Consider the following 19156-nt stretch of genomic DNA (forward strand, 5'->3'; position numbering starts at 1 on the left):
CGATGAATCGTTTCAGCCCTAAATAGTTGACATTACATGATGAACATTTTCGTATGGACATTCTGGGGGATGTTAATTTGTAGCTTCAACTTCTGGGTATGTAGCATTGTGGCATAAAGCTTAGGTAGTTAGCTTGCTAACTCTGGCAGAAATCTCCAGTGTTCTTGTTCCATGTAGTTTCCTGTTGCAGCCACAGGGTTGCAGCAACAGCACGTAGAATAGCCTACAGGAAAGCTGTTGCGTATGAACTCATTCGGAATATTTTGAAAACGTAACAGCTAGATATTCTGTCTTCTCATTTTGTAGACGAAAATGAAGAGAGATTTTATCTTAGTTTTTATTTCATGCAAAACATTTTAGTCTCGTCTTTTTTCGTCAACAATAATGCATCTTAAGATAGTCTTAGTCAGTGTTTCAGGACATTACTGTCATCTCGTCATAGTCATGAAAAAAAAAGGTCGTTGACGAACATATTTCCTCTCGTCTAGTCTGACGAAATTAACACTAGTCACTCAGTCATGGGTGTGTTTTGAGCGCAACTAATGAAATGCTTTTTAGTTGGTGTAAGATAGTGATTTTTAGATCACGCGCCAGATTTCATCTTATGTTGTTAATTGCCACACCCCTGGGCACATCGTTTAATAAAAAAGAAGGGCCAGGCGAAAAAATCAAATGTAAGATAGGAATAAGATAATAAGAATACGCTATGCGCTGCGTTTCTAATTGTCAAAATAGGCCCCATATGTCTACAGAGGAACATTGTAATTATTTTCAGTAAGACGGTTTGTTAGCTCTGCTCATAGGCCTAGGTGTGTGTGTATGCATGAAGTGAAAGACGCAGACAGACAGAGAGCATAGCACCAGGGGTAGTTTCAGAAAGAGCAAAGGTTTCAAGGGTTACAATATTAAAATATACTGATAGGGAGATGAAGAGCATACAACTACCTTCACTTTCAGGTGTCTGTTTGATTCTTCATATGAATTTGAAGCTCAAGGTGTCAGATCTAGGTGAGACAACTGGCATTCGGAGATAGGTGGGACAAAATATCAATATGGCTACCGGTATATCATATTACTTATTTTTGATGTTATCAATTTGACTTTTAGGTACCAGAGTACCTAAAACTCTAACCTAAACCTATTTGCACTGTTTTAATTCAGTCATGAAATGCAATGAATAAATACATAATTCCAGCGTTTTGTCTTTTCTTTCCTCTTCATTTACTCTGATATTGTGATGTTTCATAGATTAATCTTTTGCCATGAGTATTTCAAAATCGCTGTATCGGGATATCATTACTGTGGGCAAAGTATCGTGACTGTATTGATTTGTGAGCTAGTCTGTGATTCCCACCCCTACTCACAGCTGCGGACTACCTGCACTCTTGAACCAGGAAGTTATAGAACCAGAGTGCACATGGGATCAAGGGTTATATCTTCTGGCATTTTCTGGGAAACCAGCCAATTAGGAGTAAGGAGTCAAGAGTACTTGTAAACAGAAAGTGAACAAAGGAAGGATAATTAAATTTATCATGGTGGAAAGTAGCTAACAAGCTAAAACTTCTGGTCTGCAACACTAAGGGCCCTATTTTAGCAATCTAAAACGCATGGTCACTAGCGAATAGCTTAATTAAATTTAGGGGTTTGTCCAGTCCACAATGGGTGTGGTTTGGTTATAAAACGTCGGCGCCTGGCACGAAAAGGTAGGTCTTATGTTTCTTATTCAGTCATGGGGGTGTTTTGGGCGTAACATCCTTTAAACCACTGAGAGTGACATCTGTCATTCCCTTTAACAGCAAGCAGCGCAACTTCAAACAGTGCATCGGTATTTTGATAGTCACTGGCGCATTTGAAGGAATCTGCTTGAATGTATTCCACTAAACCATGCCGAGTATAGCCTATACACGTATCTGCACTCGTCTATTATTTGACCTCATTGGCAAAGTGAAAGTAACTTCACCGTGGTCTCAAAGTCAACGACAAAACAGTTATACACAGTTAATTACTTTCACTATTGACTGGCAATGGGTTACCATCGAAAACATAGCCTAGAAAAAGCAACACTTACCCCAATAATGTTCGAATGACTGATTAAAAAACCTAAGGACATTTATCCTGCAGAGGAGTTGCTGTTTACATCTTGTGACAGTGCGTCTTCAGCTGTGCTTCATACAGTATGTGCCTCTTGCCTAATCACTTTTATCCGTCATTACCAATGTGCAAATTATGGTGAATAACTACTCACTGTGAGATGTATTTCGCAATATCTTTATTATGTTTCCCATTGTAATTGTCATTTGTAATGTTGTGCAGGGATGTGCGCTGGTGCGCGTTCCTGTGAATGAGCAGGGTTGCGCAACCGCCCATATCACTGTTGATAATGTGCTCTTAAAATAATTGATAATGTGCTCTTAAAATAACATAAAATAACAACTCGCAAAGTATTTCCAGGTTTCTCTTGTTCAGTGGCGTAATGATTTTTAGAGGGTGTAAGATTGCAATTTCTGGATTGTGCGCCAAAACACACCGTCTGCCACACTCCTGGGCTCAAAGCTTAATAAAAGTACAGCGCATGGCGAAAAATCCGAGAGTAAGATAGGAATAAACTTTGCGTCAGGATAATAATCCACTTTGTGCCAGGTTTTGCGTCACAAAAATAGGGCCCATTATTGAGTCCCCTTAATGCTTATCCAGGTTCATATCTCTGGTGCTCTGGGACCACAGGCCACTCAGGATAGCCTGTGGTGTGCCATAGTAACTAAGATGTTTTTTTTTTCTGTACAGTACATGACAGCAGATGTTCTTTAGAAATAGGGATAACCATGTGAGATTGAGAGGCCTGTTCTTTGTGGGTGTCCCCTTAGGTTAATGCACAAGAAATTAAACATCTTGTCCTGTATTAGATTGCTCCAGAGTACTGATAGTTTTTGCATAATTTATGCTTGGACTTGTCTTCGAAAATGAGAGCGAGACTACTGTATAATGGTCCTGCTCTGGGAATATTAATCCAGTTTTAACTGTACTCATTTGAATGGAGTAATCCACTATTACTACTATTTTTTACACACATTAAAACAATATCTAGATTCTAGTTTCACTATATAGGCCTATAACTTACGTTTCGGCTCCAATCTGCTAGGTGGAAACCTTCTCAGTATCACATTATTCTTTCATAGCTCACCCTAGCCACGCTGCCTGTAACTCACCCCAAAGCTCTCAGATCACCTTCCCAGATAACACACAATTTGTCAACAGCACTAAATCTGCTTGGCCTTGCACCACTCTATAATGTACATTGCCTTATGAAATACACTATGCATGGAAAATATTTAACTAGGCTTCATATTAGAATATTAAATAGATTTTTGTGAGTTGTAATATGGCACTGTTGACAAAGTTGTGAGAAGTCACAGAGACGACAAACTTGATACATTTCTGACATCTGACAACTCTAAAAGGATTAGTCTTGGTCTGATATATACTGTTTAAATTACAGTAATTCAGGTATACTGAAGAAGATATAATTCAGTACAGGATGTCTGGGTGTGTTAACCATAAGCACTGTTCTTGAATTGTGCAGAGACAGCAGATGATAAAAGTGTCATCTTGATGCTTCACAGTTTCTCCTTGTAAAAAGAACAGCATGGCCACCTGTGGAATGAACACTAGTTAGCATAGCCCGCACGTGTATGCCAACTTTTGGGTCACTTTTTAAACTTTTCTCTTTGCATGTGTAAGACAAAGTCTGGATCTACCCTCTCCGATGATCTCATGCTACTGTACATGATAAAAGGTTACTGGATAAATAGCTCTCTCGGGCCAATAAATGTGAACAACACTTTAGGTCCAGGCTCTTTGAGAAGGCAACATCTAAGAACTGAGTGTGTAAACAGTGGCCTAGACTGAGAGGCATTGAGCTAGGGCACAGAAAAGGACATGCGGTGGGTTTCAACCTCAAAGACAATTCAGATCAAGTTGCACACCCTGCAAACCATGTCCAATGCTATAAATAGCCCAGCTGAATCTCACAGACTGACAGGGAGACCAACATAATTTGCAGTGTAACTCGGTGAAGGATACAAGCAACTGAAGAGTGTCTTGGGTGTGTCATCACAAACATGGAAGAAACCTTGACAGTGTTACCATGGAAATTTTAACGTATCTTGATTTCATGGTGACACTGTCTTAGAAATGCAGCTCTTAAGGAATGTAAAGGAACTAAAAACAATGATGGGTTGTTCCTGCCAGTGCCATGGATAGGTGACTGAAAAATAACTTTTGAGTCAACACATTGAGTGTGCTCAAATAAAATTGAAGTCTCTCTTTTGATATTATTATTCAATTACACATCTGACAATAATTCCCAGCATAACACAAGGTCAAAGGCCAGACCTTTCACAACAGGCCTCGGAGTACATAAAGTTTTAAAAACGCGTGCATTACCAGTGTTGGTGTATGGATTACCTACAATCCAACTATTGTTTAAGCAATGCACAACATGTTAATATTTTCATCACAGATGTGTCTGAGGATCTAACAGGCTCCCGAGGCTACTGCACAGATTTAATCAATTGTTTCGTTCAGTATACTGTCAACTGGTGACGAAAGACAAGAAACACGTAACAGGGTTTTTTCAGCCAGGTGCCTTGCCACCTGGATTGGTCTCACTTGATGCTGTAACTGGTGTCGAAATGGGGGTAGACAGGCCGTAAGTAAAGTAACAAGTGTGCGCAGTTCTTTTCAGAGACAACAGCTGAATTGAATAATAACTGTAGTACGTCCACGTATTTCATAGTCCACTCAGCCTTTTCCATGCTGCGTTGAATTAGCTGTCCAGCTAACTTAGCTGATAGCAGCATATCCCCAGACCAAATTCTTGAAGTGCCTGACAGAAGTAGCCAAGCAAACAGGTCGGTATACAAGGCTGGATAAAGCACTCACTTGCTTGATAACGATAAACCACCCATACGTTATACGACCATCTGGATATGACCGCACATATATTAATACAGCCGTGTACGTCACACTAACATTTTGTATACTAAGTCACATGGAGCATGGCCTGGTGCGACAATCTCCTTTCTGATTAGCTAAACTGGGTCTGGAAGCTAACGACAGTTTGCTAGCTGACGGCTACGGTAGCTGACGTTGCTATAGTCTTGCTAGTTCAATTGGGTTACACATCTGCACATGATCCCTCTGTGTAAGTCCCAACTTAAGATGTTATTTATTTCAAAACAGTACGTTTGTCAATAAGGCGAGTCGTACACTTTGAAAAGTCGCAAATGTGCGTGATAGATTGGTTATGTAGTTGGAACTATAAATTTCCTACCCCATTCCGCTGTCTGTAAGAGGCCGATGTCAAGAATGACGGCAAACCGACATCACCTGAAGTGGCCGCCACTGCTTTCATTGCTGCCACTGCGCAATATCCCCTCGGCTATAACAATCAAATACCAGGTAACGTTACATTTCCACGCATTCGAGTAGCCTACAGCCCATTGGGCAAAACAGATTTCAGCTTTCTCAGATTAAAAATCCACGCGGTGAACGAGACCTTCAGTTGACCATGTATATATAGTGACTTGGAGAAGGGGAAAGACACTGCACGACACTGTCCATAGGTACCACCGGATCTGAGTGCTCGAATAATACAACCGACTGATGTAGCAAGTCAGCCACCCGCTTTTTTCTTCATTGATGGTAGCCAAAGCGAAATCAGCCAACAACAAACTTCACACAGCTTTCATACTGCCTTCTTTGTAGGTCATTAGGACAATGGCAGAACAACGAAAACTGTATAACCAAAATGCCAAGTTTGTGATAAAAAAAAGCCTAACACAACAGTAAAAGCCTAGGCTGCCCATGTCAATTAGGCTATTAACAAATTAAATTTTAATTAGATTAGTCCTATTATTTTTTTTACTAGGCTATTCCTATTCTTATTAACAACAACAACAACAACAATAGGCTAATCATAATATTATTATTATTATTATTAATAATAATAATAATAATAAATAGCCTATTATTAGGCCTAAAACAGTTCAGGCCTAAGTATTGTTATTTAGTAGTGTTTGATGGGGTGGGGGGAAAGTAAATGCTTTGGCTTTGGAATTTATAGGCTAATTCAAAAGTGAATATCAGGAGCCTACCCTACTTTCACCACTTATCTGCATTATGCAGACTGTAGTGTTACCATGATGATTAAAGAAGTGTTTTTGAAAAAAAAAAAAAAATGCTTAAGATCCTTGAAAAGCACTTTTTCTTAAAGTACTGAGCCAGAAAGGTTTTTGGATTTTCTGGTGATATGTTGTGAAGCGGCTTTTCAGGTGAGGACTCCCTCTGGTGGACCTAAATACTTAGGCTATTAAACCAAAAAATATTATCCCCGCAAGAGGAGTTCTGCTGAGCTAAATAGGCCTACCTCCTGGCCACCTTAAATCACAGGACAGACAGGCCAGCCCTCCAAGATAGATTTGCTGTGCAGAAAATGCAAGTGCTTCATATGCTATCTTAGACTATAAATCCTCATTACGGTGTCCGCCAACTTATTTGATCCCAAATTTTTCCTAAAAATGTTATTTAGGCTACATAGGCTATACAATAATTATTATGGTTATGGTTATGGTATTTAGCAGACGCTTTTATCCAAAGTGATACAAATAACAACAACGGGAACGGAGAGCACTGGGCAACTCATTCCACCAACAAGGATCCACTGAGGAAAAGAGTCTTGAATTTGACCTAGCATTTATGGCTGGTCAACACAATAGACGCTCATCAAAGACCGCAGTGGGTAGTTGGGGATATACTTCTTGATCATTATGATTAGTAATGCAATTGCAATAATTATAGTAATTATTATTAATGCATTGCTTAGCATTGTATACACCATTGCAAAACAACAGTTGACCACACGGTTAAGCAACACAATGATATGGGTTGTCTGCCTGCCAATGACACTCATCTGTCTGCCCCATTATGGTTCCCTCTGTCTGTCAGTCTATCATGTGTCAGAATCACTTATTCATTTTTGGAGTATAAATAACAACAACAAACAACAAAAAAGAAAAAAGAAAACAAAAAAAACATGTATACTCTTCGCATGTAGCTCTTGGGAAATTACTTTGTTGTTAATGCCACTTGTGACATGACCTGCCACATCTAAGCTCTAAGCTATATTACTTCGCAAAGGAAAAGAAGAGGAAAGCAAAGAGAACAGAGCATGTGTAATAGAGGGTAATGAGGATCTTGAGATTGAGAGGGGAATTATGTTGTCATAGAAACTAGGAAGGATCTGAAGACCTTGCAAAATTGATTTAACTCTAAGATGGGGAACAGTGCAAATAATATCAGTGAAGCCACACTTGGAGAGGTGCATGTAAAGCTTCAGTCCACCCAATCATGTCATCTCAATGCAGCAAACATCTTTAATCTTTAATACAGAGAGTTCCTCAGAAGAGATATATAAAAGTAGAGATAAAATGTAAAATTGATGCACACATACATCAGACATGGAAGTGTCCTGGATTATAATCAATAGAAAGCATCATCAAAAGCTGCAAATTAATTTAAGTAAGAATGGAAGAGGGAAAAACAGACGTCATTCTGGCCGGTGGGGGAGTCAGATGTCGGCATAGTGCCTGTATGTGTGAGAAGTTTAATTAGAAATGCTAGTGATGCTGAATCCCCTTTGGAGGACAAGCTTTCCATATTAATGAAGACATGTTGAACTTTAATGGCACTGAGGGAGCACAGACCTGGATCTGGATCTACTCCAAAATGTAATGGGTTCCTTGCCCCGCGCTCTATCGATCCACCAAGTTTTTGTATAGTCTGGCTGACTGATTGACAGCCAGACAAACAAATTGAACCAAACAGAAGAAATTAACTCCCCAAGACGTAATAACAGAGAGGGTTGAAGTGGAACGGTTAGTCATCAAGGAGCTTTGGTTTATAAAGCAAGTATAAAATACATTAATAAAGCCCTGTTATATACCATGCAGATGATGGATGGAGACCATTTAGACATACGCTGTGTAGATATACAGTTAGCCTACAAAGGCTGAGGGATTGAACGCGTATCTGATCAGGAGTGCATTTCAAGTATGTGGCTCAATGAGTGAGTAACCCAGATAAGTTAACCCAGAGTAAGTGGTAAACAAAGAAAAGAATGGCTTTGTTTTAAGGATTTGTGAGCATGTCAGCTTGTTCAGTGACGTTTCAAGTAGGCTGAAAGCAAAGAAATGGAATGACTGTTGTGTTATATAGGTTTATTTGGGTTTTCATGTCAGTGGCATGCTAGTGCTGTTTTAGTTCACTGCAGCATCCCATGTTTGCTTTTTATTTAGAAAATGTTGAAGGCCTCAGCTAAGTTAAATAGTGAGTTTTATTGGATGTGACTGGTGTGAAACCCATCATAGGCCTATATAGTGAAACCCTTTATGCACTCACTTAGAGTCCATATCAAGGAAGAATATTTGAAATATGCCCAATACTTTCCTTCAACCCCACACTAGTTTCCTGAACCATTTCAGCCCCCCACAACACCCCTCTCTGTGCCTTCCGCTAATTTTCTCTCATTTAAGTATGGGATTAATGCTTTCTAACTCCCAATACTTTTTTATTATACCAGACAGATATGACTTGTATAGATAGCTTCAGAAATCCCATCATTAAATGTGATTTTCAGACACTGCCACAGATGATGAGCTGGTTACCTGGCAACCAACAGTTTCCATGGAGACAATAACCCCACTATTGTGTTAGTAATATACAAGTCAGTTCAGCCTACTAAAGAGCCTCCAAACATTGTTCAGTGTGGAGGGCAAACAAAGACAAGTGGCCAGTCACACACACATTCACACAACTACTTTTTGAATATACAATCTTTTTTTTTTTTTTTTCAAGTCAAGTCAACTTTATTTATATAGCGCATTTATACACAGAGGTCATTCTGTGTGCTTTACATAAACAAAAGCAAACAGGAATAGCTGATAAAAGCATAGAAGGGCAAAGAATGGTTTAAAAAGTAAAGAATAATAATAAAGATCATAATAAAAAGAAAACATAAAACGCACAAGGTAAAATCATTTAAAAATAAAGAATAATTAATAAGCAAAAAAACAAAGGCAAAAGTAGTATACATTACATTACATTTGGCTGACGCATTTTTAACCAAAGCGACTAACAACATGGTAAACAGTTTAAGTTTTAAAGCAATTCTCAACAATTTTAGGACAATTTAAAAACGGTAGAGTACAGTAAGAATAAGTGCATCAGTGAGTGCTGTTTTAACAGTTACATGTAAGTTCAAGAGTATAAAAGTAATAAAAGACAAGGTAGAATAATTTTCAAGGCAGATTCAGAATTTGCAACTAGCGCAGTTTGGTCTAGATTTAAAACTGGCTACAAAAAAGTCTCATGTGTGGATGTAATGGTATGTAGGCTACACATATGTCCATGTCTAAATTCTGCCTACATTTCGAATCTCAGATTTTTTTTCAAGTCTTCTCATCACTTCCTTGTTTGAATCATCTGTTGATACTTCTGCCACTGTCCCTGTACTCTAGTGATTTACAATAATTTGAGATTTCCCACTTTCAGTTATAGTTTGTCACTAGTAACCAATTTCACTGTCCACAGGGTTAACATTAACAAGAGGATATTGACATGAACTCCGAGGCACTGTGCTCTTGAAATTATCAAATTGGCATGCATACATTTCTGGTTCTTCATGAGAATCCCTTTAAATGTACTAAGGATATTCTACCACACATGAGTGTGTGTGATGTTATGAGTTGTTATATATGTTTTAATGCTGTGATGAATATGTTTTACACAATATTGAAGTATCATTCCTTTCATGGTAAGACCAGTAGATGGCAGTAAAGTTATTTTTTCAGTTGTGTCTCACCATGACCACCTTATTAAGATCCGTAGTAACATGAAAAAGGCACTCCACTGAGTGCTGATCACTTTAAATGTGACATTTGCTGGCAAATTTCAAATGTAAGTCACTAATGTAAAACCAGAAAAATGACAAAGAAGTAAGAGAAATATTTGTCTCTTGAATGAATGTGGTATTTACATATCAGTGTGCATCCTGCTGGTCCTGCATTTGTAACACACCGATATGTGTGTTAATTAAACACAGTAGGTGACAACCTGTTGCTAAGTGAGAGAAATTCTCTTCAGATCCCGAATCTAAAATTCTCATAAACAAAGGCAGCAATGTACTTTCCTTTTGAATCTTTGAACAAAAAGACATCCAAGCAATCTGGATTTCATTATGTTTCTTTGTCTGTGTGTGTGTGTGTGTGTGTGTGTGTGTGTGTGTGTGTCTGAGGAGAAGAGGAACAAGAGAGAGAATGAGATGGATAAACAGTGTGTACATTAAACGTTATGCAGGGAAGAGTTATAGCTCTAGTGCTGCTCAATTTTCGCTGCCTCTCTCTTCAGAAGCACCTCTCTGAAGAGTCCACACAAAAAGACCTGGCCTGGGGTGGCCTCTCTCGTCCGGAACAGCCATCACAGTCTCATTAAAGGCAGTGCAACGGTGGAACATCATATAAGCACTGCCATGTTTGACAATCGCCAATCCATAAGCACGTAGAACTACATTTCAAATTCAGAATGAAGAGACATATATTGTTTACTGTTTGTGTGTGTGTTGTCTTCTCCAGACTACACTGCTCATAGTGCAACCCCACCTCCCCAACATCTCCCTAAACTTTCAGAACGCTGTCTCTGTAATTGATCCCACATTGGACATTTAAGTTGCCAGAAGCGATTCATATCGTTTTTATCTTTCAGACATGGCTTCTACTGCTTCCAGATGCGGAGGCACACCAGGGTTCAAGTTTGTTTTTCAAAAAACTGTAGTGCTATAATGCCTGTGCCTCCTAGAACTATGAAGCTGAAACGAGTATTAAGGCCACAAAAGAGGGGAATAGTTTCTGTGTTGACTAGGAGGAGTTACAAATGTGTATCTGAATGGGTTTGTAAGTGAGTGTTTACTGTTTGATGTTTTTGGCTGTGAGTGCCTGCACGCTTGTCAAGCTGAAAATCATTTGAGTGCACTTTTGTTGATGTTTGTGTTTGTTTATGCTCTTGGGTGTTAAGTACAGTAAACATTATTGTTCCACATTTTAAATAGTGTTGTGGTTAAGGTTTTGCTCAGGAGCTGGTGCTCATTGAGAAAATGCCATTTAAGAATAGTGGAGTTGTCAGAGCATTGACTTGGATTTCATTCACATTTTTTCTTTAATAGTATGCAAACTTGGCACATATGTAGAGTCATTAGAAAGCCATAGAATGTCTGACTATGTCAAAACTATTTGGATGAAGAGTGTTGTAAAAGAGAATGATCAATATTACACATACATTAATTGGAGAATTGGAGAATTGAGAGATCTACATACTCTTGTTGTTAATTATTTGCACAGTATTTCAGACACAAGGAGCCTATGTGCCCTGATCCTGTTTGGGGAAGAATGTGAAATTGGCAAAGGAGATGGATATATGGCTGATTCAAAGCTACCTTTCTAAGGTGATGCTTGTCCCATGCAGTTCAGCACTGGGGAGGGCACTGAGCAGTGGGACAGATGGAGCATCAATGGGAGAAGGCCAGAGTGATCTCTTTGAAGGCAGCCTAGATTGCTTGCAGATTTCAGATAGAGCCATAATCGCTCTTTCATTATCCCCACAGTGTTTATCTATGGAATCAGCTGAAGCTATGGCCTGATTGTTGGTCTAATTGCACATAATTGTAAACTGGCCATGAGAAAAAATAACGGTAAATGGTTTGATAAGGATGCGACAAATGAGTTTTGGAAAATGAACCACAAACATTTATTACTCCCTTTTCCTCGCCACTAAAGAGGGAAACATTTGAACCAAAATAGGAAGCTGGTGAGGTCACACTGAGTGCCCAGTAGCAGAACACGTTCGCTACGTGATGGTTTCCTTTTGCCCAGTAGCAGAAGTTTTTACAAACAACAAAACACCACTACCCTGTTTTGGTCAGTCATGGAGAGTCCTATCTGATCGACTGAGCCCACCCACAATAGCTCCTGAAAACGCTGAGGCTTGCTAAGCTTGCCCTCTTAATAAGAACTGGATGTGTACTCTCCAGTAAGCAGCAGGCGATGAGCAGAGCCTTTGGGAACTAGGTTAGTAGGTGGGAGAAGAAGTGCTCTGTTGGTTTAGGAGTGGTGGGCGTTCGCTTGAGGTTGACATACTGGCTGGTAGGAATCTATTGTAGCCCTGGCCATCCGCACACTGACGGACAGTGCAGCAGTCTGTGCACAGCACATAAACACTCCATGCTACATTAGATTCCAAAGTCTTTCCACATGTTGTTTGCAGAAGGCCTCAGTGGTGCTTAAAGCCCAATCCCCATCTGGCTCTTTCCAGGTTAGCTTGTCTAGGAGTTCACACACTACATTCCCTGACATGAACCTGAGATGCTCCTCACATTAGCACATGCACGGCTAAGCTCATCCAGCCCTCTCTGTGTCCCAATTGTATTCATGGTTAACATAGGTTAATTGTCCCACGGTATGTGTAATTCGTTCCATCAGATGGTAAGGAAGAATGCAACAAAATTCTCTCTAGAGGGTCGACCATTTGGTCAGGTAGCAAATACGTTAAGTATCTTGAGTACCAGTTAAATTTATCCATGCGCATGTTAACGCTCTCCTGACACTCCAAAACTCCTCCACATTTTCAAGGGTCAGAGATAGGTAGAACCTGATGCCTGGAATCCGTTACTGTGCAGGCTGAACTTCAATCTAACCCCTCAGACACTGGAGGTAGACTGTGCTTTAAACTGTGTCTTTATGGGCATACTGTATATTGGGGCAGCTGTGGTCCACTGGTTAGCACTCTGGACTTGTAACCGGAGGGTTGCCGGTTCGAGCCCCGACCAGTGGGCCGTTGAAGCAGGCAGCTCACTGCGCCGGGATTAGTGTGTGCTTCACCTCACTGTGTGTTCACTGTGTGCTGTTTGTGTTTCACTAATTCACCGATTGGGTTAAATGCAGAGACCATATTTCCCTCACGGGATCAAAAAAGTATATATACTTATATATACTTATACTTACAGAGGAATGGTGTGCATAGTAAAACGTCACCTTATACATTATTGCGGGATTGTCATGAAAGAATGCATAGAAGACATCATGTAGCTATCTGAAATCAATCTGAATTTGGATCAAAACAAAAGCAACTTTACATCGTCTGGGCTTACAGTCAGCAGTAAAAATATTTTTCTGAAGCATATTTTCCTTTTTATTCAATGCAGACAGTTAACCCATCCCTACTTGCCCCTCCGATCTCTATGGCTTCCAAGGCCAGCCTGATGCCTCGGTGGTTTTGGCAAGTAAGCCTGTCCCAGAGGATCTGGAGTGACTACGTGGCAGGAGTTCTGAGGAGGCTGGAGTGGAACAAAACCCAACCGTAGTGAGATGAATGATGAGCAAAAAGGGACTTGCAGCGTCAAAGAAATTGGGAAAGGTGTGCACAATATGGAAACGAGAGAGAAGGGACGTGTGTGTATGTGTGGTGGGTAAGCGTTACTCCCTAAAACATGTAAATTCGATGGATTCTGATAGACTGACAGCTTTTTATTGTTTGAAAGTGATCTCCAGCGATATTGTTTAATGTTGTTATCATAGTATGCGGTGTAGACGTTGCCATTCATATTAAGTAGAGCAATACTTAAAACTGTTGTTTTTGCTGCTATCGTTCCTGGTGTGAAAAGCCAATGTGGCATTAGAGATATCTAAGAGTATCTCATTTTCCTCAAAAATCTAATGCTCTGACGTTTTCAATGAAATTACAGTTTTGTTCACTAATGTGTCATTACATTACAATACATTGTGGCATATGTCAGCTCAGAATATATCTATCTTTTCCTCTGTGCCTTCCTGGTTCAATTGCAAGATGAAACATTGTAAGATATGAATAGATGTCTCTCAGATTTCATGTATCCCTAAGAGACAAGAAATACTACTTTCTGATTGGCTGGCAGGGTGGAGAAAACTCCACTCTGTTTTGCATCGGGGAGGTCTTTGCCTCTGTCTCCTCCATTATTTCTGCATATCAGGACACCTCGACGGATGTTATCCCTTACATATGTAAATCCTCATGTCAAATCCATTAAGTGTTTTTTAATACTGTCCTGTAATGAGAATGAGGTTCAGCTATTAGTTACTCAAGGTCATGGCGTCAAAATTCATGGTTATATCGGGTATATGGGGTCCATGTCCTAATGTTCTCCCCCAGTATCTTTATCTGTATTGTTTTCCAATTTTAGTCTTGTAGTACTTGATACACCTGACAATTCAAGCTCCCAAGTTAGTTTTGAAAAAAGTTGTCTCAAATTCAGAATGAAGAGACATATAAACGGGTTTACATCCTATGTTGTCCTTGCAGAAGAGTGATAAAGTTTACCATTTGGCTCCCTCAGTTAACTTTTCTTTTAATTTTTTTGAACTACAGACATGTCCAGAGGGGATCATAAAAGAAAAAAGTTAGATCTAACAATTTTAAGTTTGATCAGGGGCATGGAACTCGGCCTCATCCAAGGATTCCAACGGTACCTCATTTATGAAAATCGGACATACGGGTCAAAAGTTACATGCACACACCTTCATATACACAGGCAGCCCAGCCCAGCCCATTAGACATTGCCAGATGGCTTAGAACTCTGCAAGGTGCAAGCTTAAACAATTAGAGCTGTGACGTCATAATCGAAATTAGAATCCTGAACATTCCGCCATTCATTTCAATGGGGCCCAAAAATGCAGAAAAACGGGAATAACGCAAAAACGACAAGGGCCAGCTACACGAAAGTAACAAGCAAGCTACACCGGTTCGGGCCTGAATTTTTGGAGTTAGAACTGCGTCGATAGCTCAAACGGTCTAGGAGCAGTAGTTCGTACAAAAAGTGGGTGAAAAGGAATAATAAAGAAACAAAGAAATAAAGAAAACTTAAGAAGAACAATAGTGGGCTTGCTCCGCAAGCCCTTTGCTGGATCAAACCCACTAAAAAACAGGTTCTGGCCAAGATTCTGGCCTTTGGATCCCATACTGTGATAAGCATAGCCTACTACATGGTTATAGGTATTCTAAATACTTACCTGAGTGATGACATTTTGGCTTATTTGAGGGGAAAAAATCACAGATTTTTAACGTATTTAAGTATTTGAAATACTATAAATACAATCCCTCAAAGTGTTTTGTTACAAACATTTGATTTTTTCCAATCCTTTAAAAAATTCCAAAATACACTAAAGTAATTAAGAGTGTGTCCATGAGAGGACCAGGCGGGGGTGACACATGCTACGTCACTGATTTTGATGAAACTTGGACAGTTTGAAGGGTCCACCTAAAAACTCAAAAAGCCAAAATAGTACAAAATTTGAAACAACCCAGGGGGAGTTAGGCCCCTGTCCTTGTTTTAGGCCAAAAAACCTAAAAAAAAGGCCCAAAATTGCATAAAATGTTGACATCCCTCCTGCTGTCAAATTTAAACACAGCAAAGTAACAATCCATGCCATCAAAGGTCCATCCAAGGTTAGTTTAAAACTGGAGTTACAAGGCGTAAGGTGTGACTGGTGTCAGTCCAGGACTGCACGTCTCCACTATGTCACATGCCTTTTGGCGAATACCCAAAAAATAGCAATATTCAGACATGAATATCTCCAATGAGCAACCTCCTTTTTTCAGAATTCTTTCTGCACATGAAAGGGCCATCTGTGGACTTCATAAATCAAAATAAAAATGCTCAGCCTTTTTATTATTTTTGTTGCTGTAACCGCCTAAATAGTGTGATCCAGCCAGTGATTTCAAATACATATCTATTTCAATGATTGGTTGAAACATAATGTTTAGGTCATTTATGGTGGACAAATGGAGATATATTATCATCAATCATGTCTACTGATCAAATCCAAGCTAGATTTAATGTCCTAAGTGCAATATATTCCTTAAGGTAGCTCAAAATGACATCATTGGGTGACATACACCAGTATACCCGTAGGTCCAATATTTGCAAATGTGATATCTCCAACATATCTCAGGGCTAGAAACAGTCACTTGGATTCAAATAATAACTTGTAACATTTTGGTAGCCAAAGGTCAAGGTCACTGTGACCTTATGTATATCCCTTTGTGGTGGATAAATCTCAAAAAATCCCTGACATAATTTCATATGTGATACAAATATTCACTTTGACTCACAGATAACAAATATTTGAATCTGGTGGTCAAAGGTCGAGGTCAAAGACCTTGCATTCTTGTAAATTGTATATCATAAATGCCTGTAGGGATGTTTTTTCAAATTTGGTACAAATATTCACTTGCACTTTTGTCTTCGTCATTCATCGGTGACCTCCAGAAGGCTCAACAGTGGTATCTGGCATCTCAGACCCAGCTCCCTCCACACTCATGATAGGTTGTCTACCAACCAATACGACACATTTTTTGGTAATTTGTCTTCTTTGCTGTGGCCGTTTAGCAACTATACAACAAACAAAACACCAACCCTTAATGAGGGCACCAAGAAGTACCACCAAAGTCTTTGGTCATTCCTCTTCTTTGCTTCCACAGTTTCTGATCCAATCAGCAACATAACCAGACCAACTGTAAGCCCTTGATGTGGGCACCCACAAATACCTACACATTCTTCAGTCAATCCTCTTCATTGCTTTGGTGGTTTATTATCTGATCATTAACATACCCAGTCAAACCGCAAGCCTTTGATGCAGACACCAACAAATACCAACAAATATTTAGATACCAACTACCAACCATTGTCACAAATTCTTCAGTCATTCCTGTTTGTTGCTATGGCCATTTATGATCCGATCAGCAACATACCAACATCCAAGCAATATCATACATTCTCTAGTCATTCCTCTTCATTACTGTGGACACTTATGATCTGATCAACAACATACACAGCCGACACGCAAGCCCTTGATGTAGGCACCAACAACTACCACTCCAGAAACACAGCAGCAGCGTCTCAGTCAATTCAACATGACCCCAAATAGGATGTGAGTGCCATAGCCATTGGCTTGCCTTTTCAGCAGCCTCCGATATTTGTTACAGCTCCTTTCAGTGACCGTCCTCAAAAAAAGTCTAACAGAAGTTTTGTGGCTGATTATATTTGTGAACTATTTCACTATTCACTAAAAAATATTTTTACAACTTGAACATGATATACTGGAAACACAGAGTATTGTTATTATTGTTATTATCACATGATAATATCATTGTTATTTTTCATGTGATAAATGGTTTTAACATTGGAAAATGTTAATCTAGCTTGGCATTACTCCATTAGCACTGTTCCATTAGCCCAACACAGCAGACAGCGGTCATATGCAGGAATTAAAGTGGGAGGAACGCAGTTCCGCCACCTCGGATAATTTAAAAATAAATATATTCTTTCATACCAACGATACAGCACGATTATATTGTTAAAATAATTGGGGAGTTAATTTTCGTGTGTACAGAGGTGACCAAGAAGCTATCAATTCTTGTCCAAAAAGTATTGCTACACCACGATACTCAATATGTTGTCCAACGGTGAGTCATTTTTCCACGTTGCACCGACACTGGATTTTAGGGTTCCCCCACCTGCCAAATCCCACTTTAACCACTGGTCATGTGGCATGCAATGGAAACAGATTCACAAGTAATGTACATTATCATGTTTTCAATGTTTCAGACAGATTTCCTTGTGGGACCCTAATATGAAGCTAGGTGGTTAACCATATCAGAGTCTCTGCTTTAAAACAACTTGTACTAATAAGCAGGGTCTACAGACATGTTTTTTACGATGGATGGACATCGAGGTACAGTAGGCTACAAAACAAGTAAAGCCCAGGAGAGTACTGACTGACTTGCTATATACGAACACCCAATACCCATCCATAGTAATCATCATGTCCTTGTCCACGGGGTAACCATCATGTCCTTGTCCACGGGGGCAGCCGTGGCCTACTGGTTAGTGCTTCGGCCTTGTAACCGAAGGGTTGCCGGTTCGAACCCCGACCAGTAGGAACGGCTGAAGTGCCCTTGAGCAAGACACCTAACCCCTCACTGCTCCCCGAGCGCCGCTGTAGCAGGCAGCTCACTGCGTCGGTATTAGTGTGTGCTTCACCTCACTGTTATGTGTGTTCACTGTGTGCTGTGTGTGTGTTTCACTAATTCACGGATTGGGATAAATGCAGAGACCAAATTTCCCTCACGGGATCAAAAGAGTATATATACGTATATACTTGTTTGTAAAAATCTCATTTTGGATGTCCACAGATCCAAGTAAACCAGCATTCTCTTTAGAAGGTTTTAAAAAAAAAATCTGTGTGGGCTAAAACACTGTTTATGTGTGGACGAAAGACCCAAACATAAAATATCTGGTTATGTGTGTACAGGGCCTAGGCCTAAGTTGTGCTAAATTTGAAAAAACTTCCTCAAGGTGTTTCCAGGATATTGTAAAAATACAGTAGGCCCATGTTGTTTTTTTGAGAGATCACAGTAACATTGACCACTCAAATCTAATCAGTTCATCTTTGAGTGTAAGTGTGTGCCGAATTTGAAAGGAAAAAAAAACTTCCTATAGGCATTCCTCACAAGAATGTGAGGTCACAATGACCCTGACCTATGACCTTTGACCATCAAATTCAAATTAATTTGTTATCTGTGAGTGAAAGGCCCTTTCCGAAACTAGCTACACCCTCTCCCTAGCCACTTGCACTCCTAACCAAGTGTTAAAGGAACAACGCCAACATTTTGGGAAATTATCTTATTGTCTCTGCCATAAGTTAGATAAGATGATACATACCCTTCTCATCTGTGTGTGTGCAGTACCTCAGTCTGAAGCACCCACTGTTAGCATAGCTTATCATAGTTCATTGAGGTGAGCAGTTCCAACTAGCCTATAGCACCCAAAAGCGATAAAAGAACTCCAACATTTTCCCATTTACATGGAGAACTCGATTTAGCTGTAAAGGTGATTCCCACCTGAGTGCACACCGTAACTTAGGGGAGTTGGTAGGGATTGGTTTCAGAAAGGGCCAGTGTGAATGTTTGTATCACATTTGCAATTATGTCAGAGATTTTTAGAGGTTTATTCACC

General features: G+C 39.7%; 1 protein-coding gene across 3 annotated transcripts in view; it reads right to left on the reverse strand.

Annotated features, from left to right (window-relative positions):
- bcl9l (bcl9 like) overlaps positions 1-5468 on the reverse strand; it is a 23238-nt gene extending 17770 nt beyond the window's left edge. Inside the window, exons 1-2 of one of the 3 annotated variants that reach the window (XM_042064088.1) lie at positions 5333-5468; positions 3533-3651 (exon numbers count right to left, since the gene is read on the reverse strand). The gene's annotated coding sequence lies outside the window, so the exon portion shown is untranslated. Of the gene's footprint in view, positions 1-3532; positions 3652-5332 lie in introns of those variants that run through there. The other 2 variants (XM_042064087.1, XM_042064089.1) reach the window with 2 other exon arrangements.
- Between the last annotated feature and the right edge of the window lie 13688 nt (positions 5469-19156).

Source organism: Alosa sapidissima, chromosome 15 (assembly GCF_018492685.1).
Source record: "Alosa sapidissima isolate fAloSap1 chromosome 15, fAloSap1.pri, whole genome shotgun sequence".
Taxonomy (NCBI): domain Eukaryota; kingdom Metazoa; phylum Chordata; class Actinopteri; order Clupeiformes; family Clupeidae; genus Alosa; species Alosa sapidissima.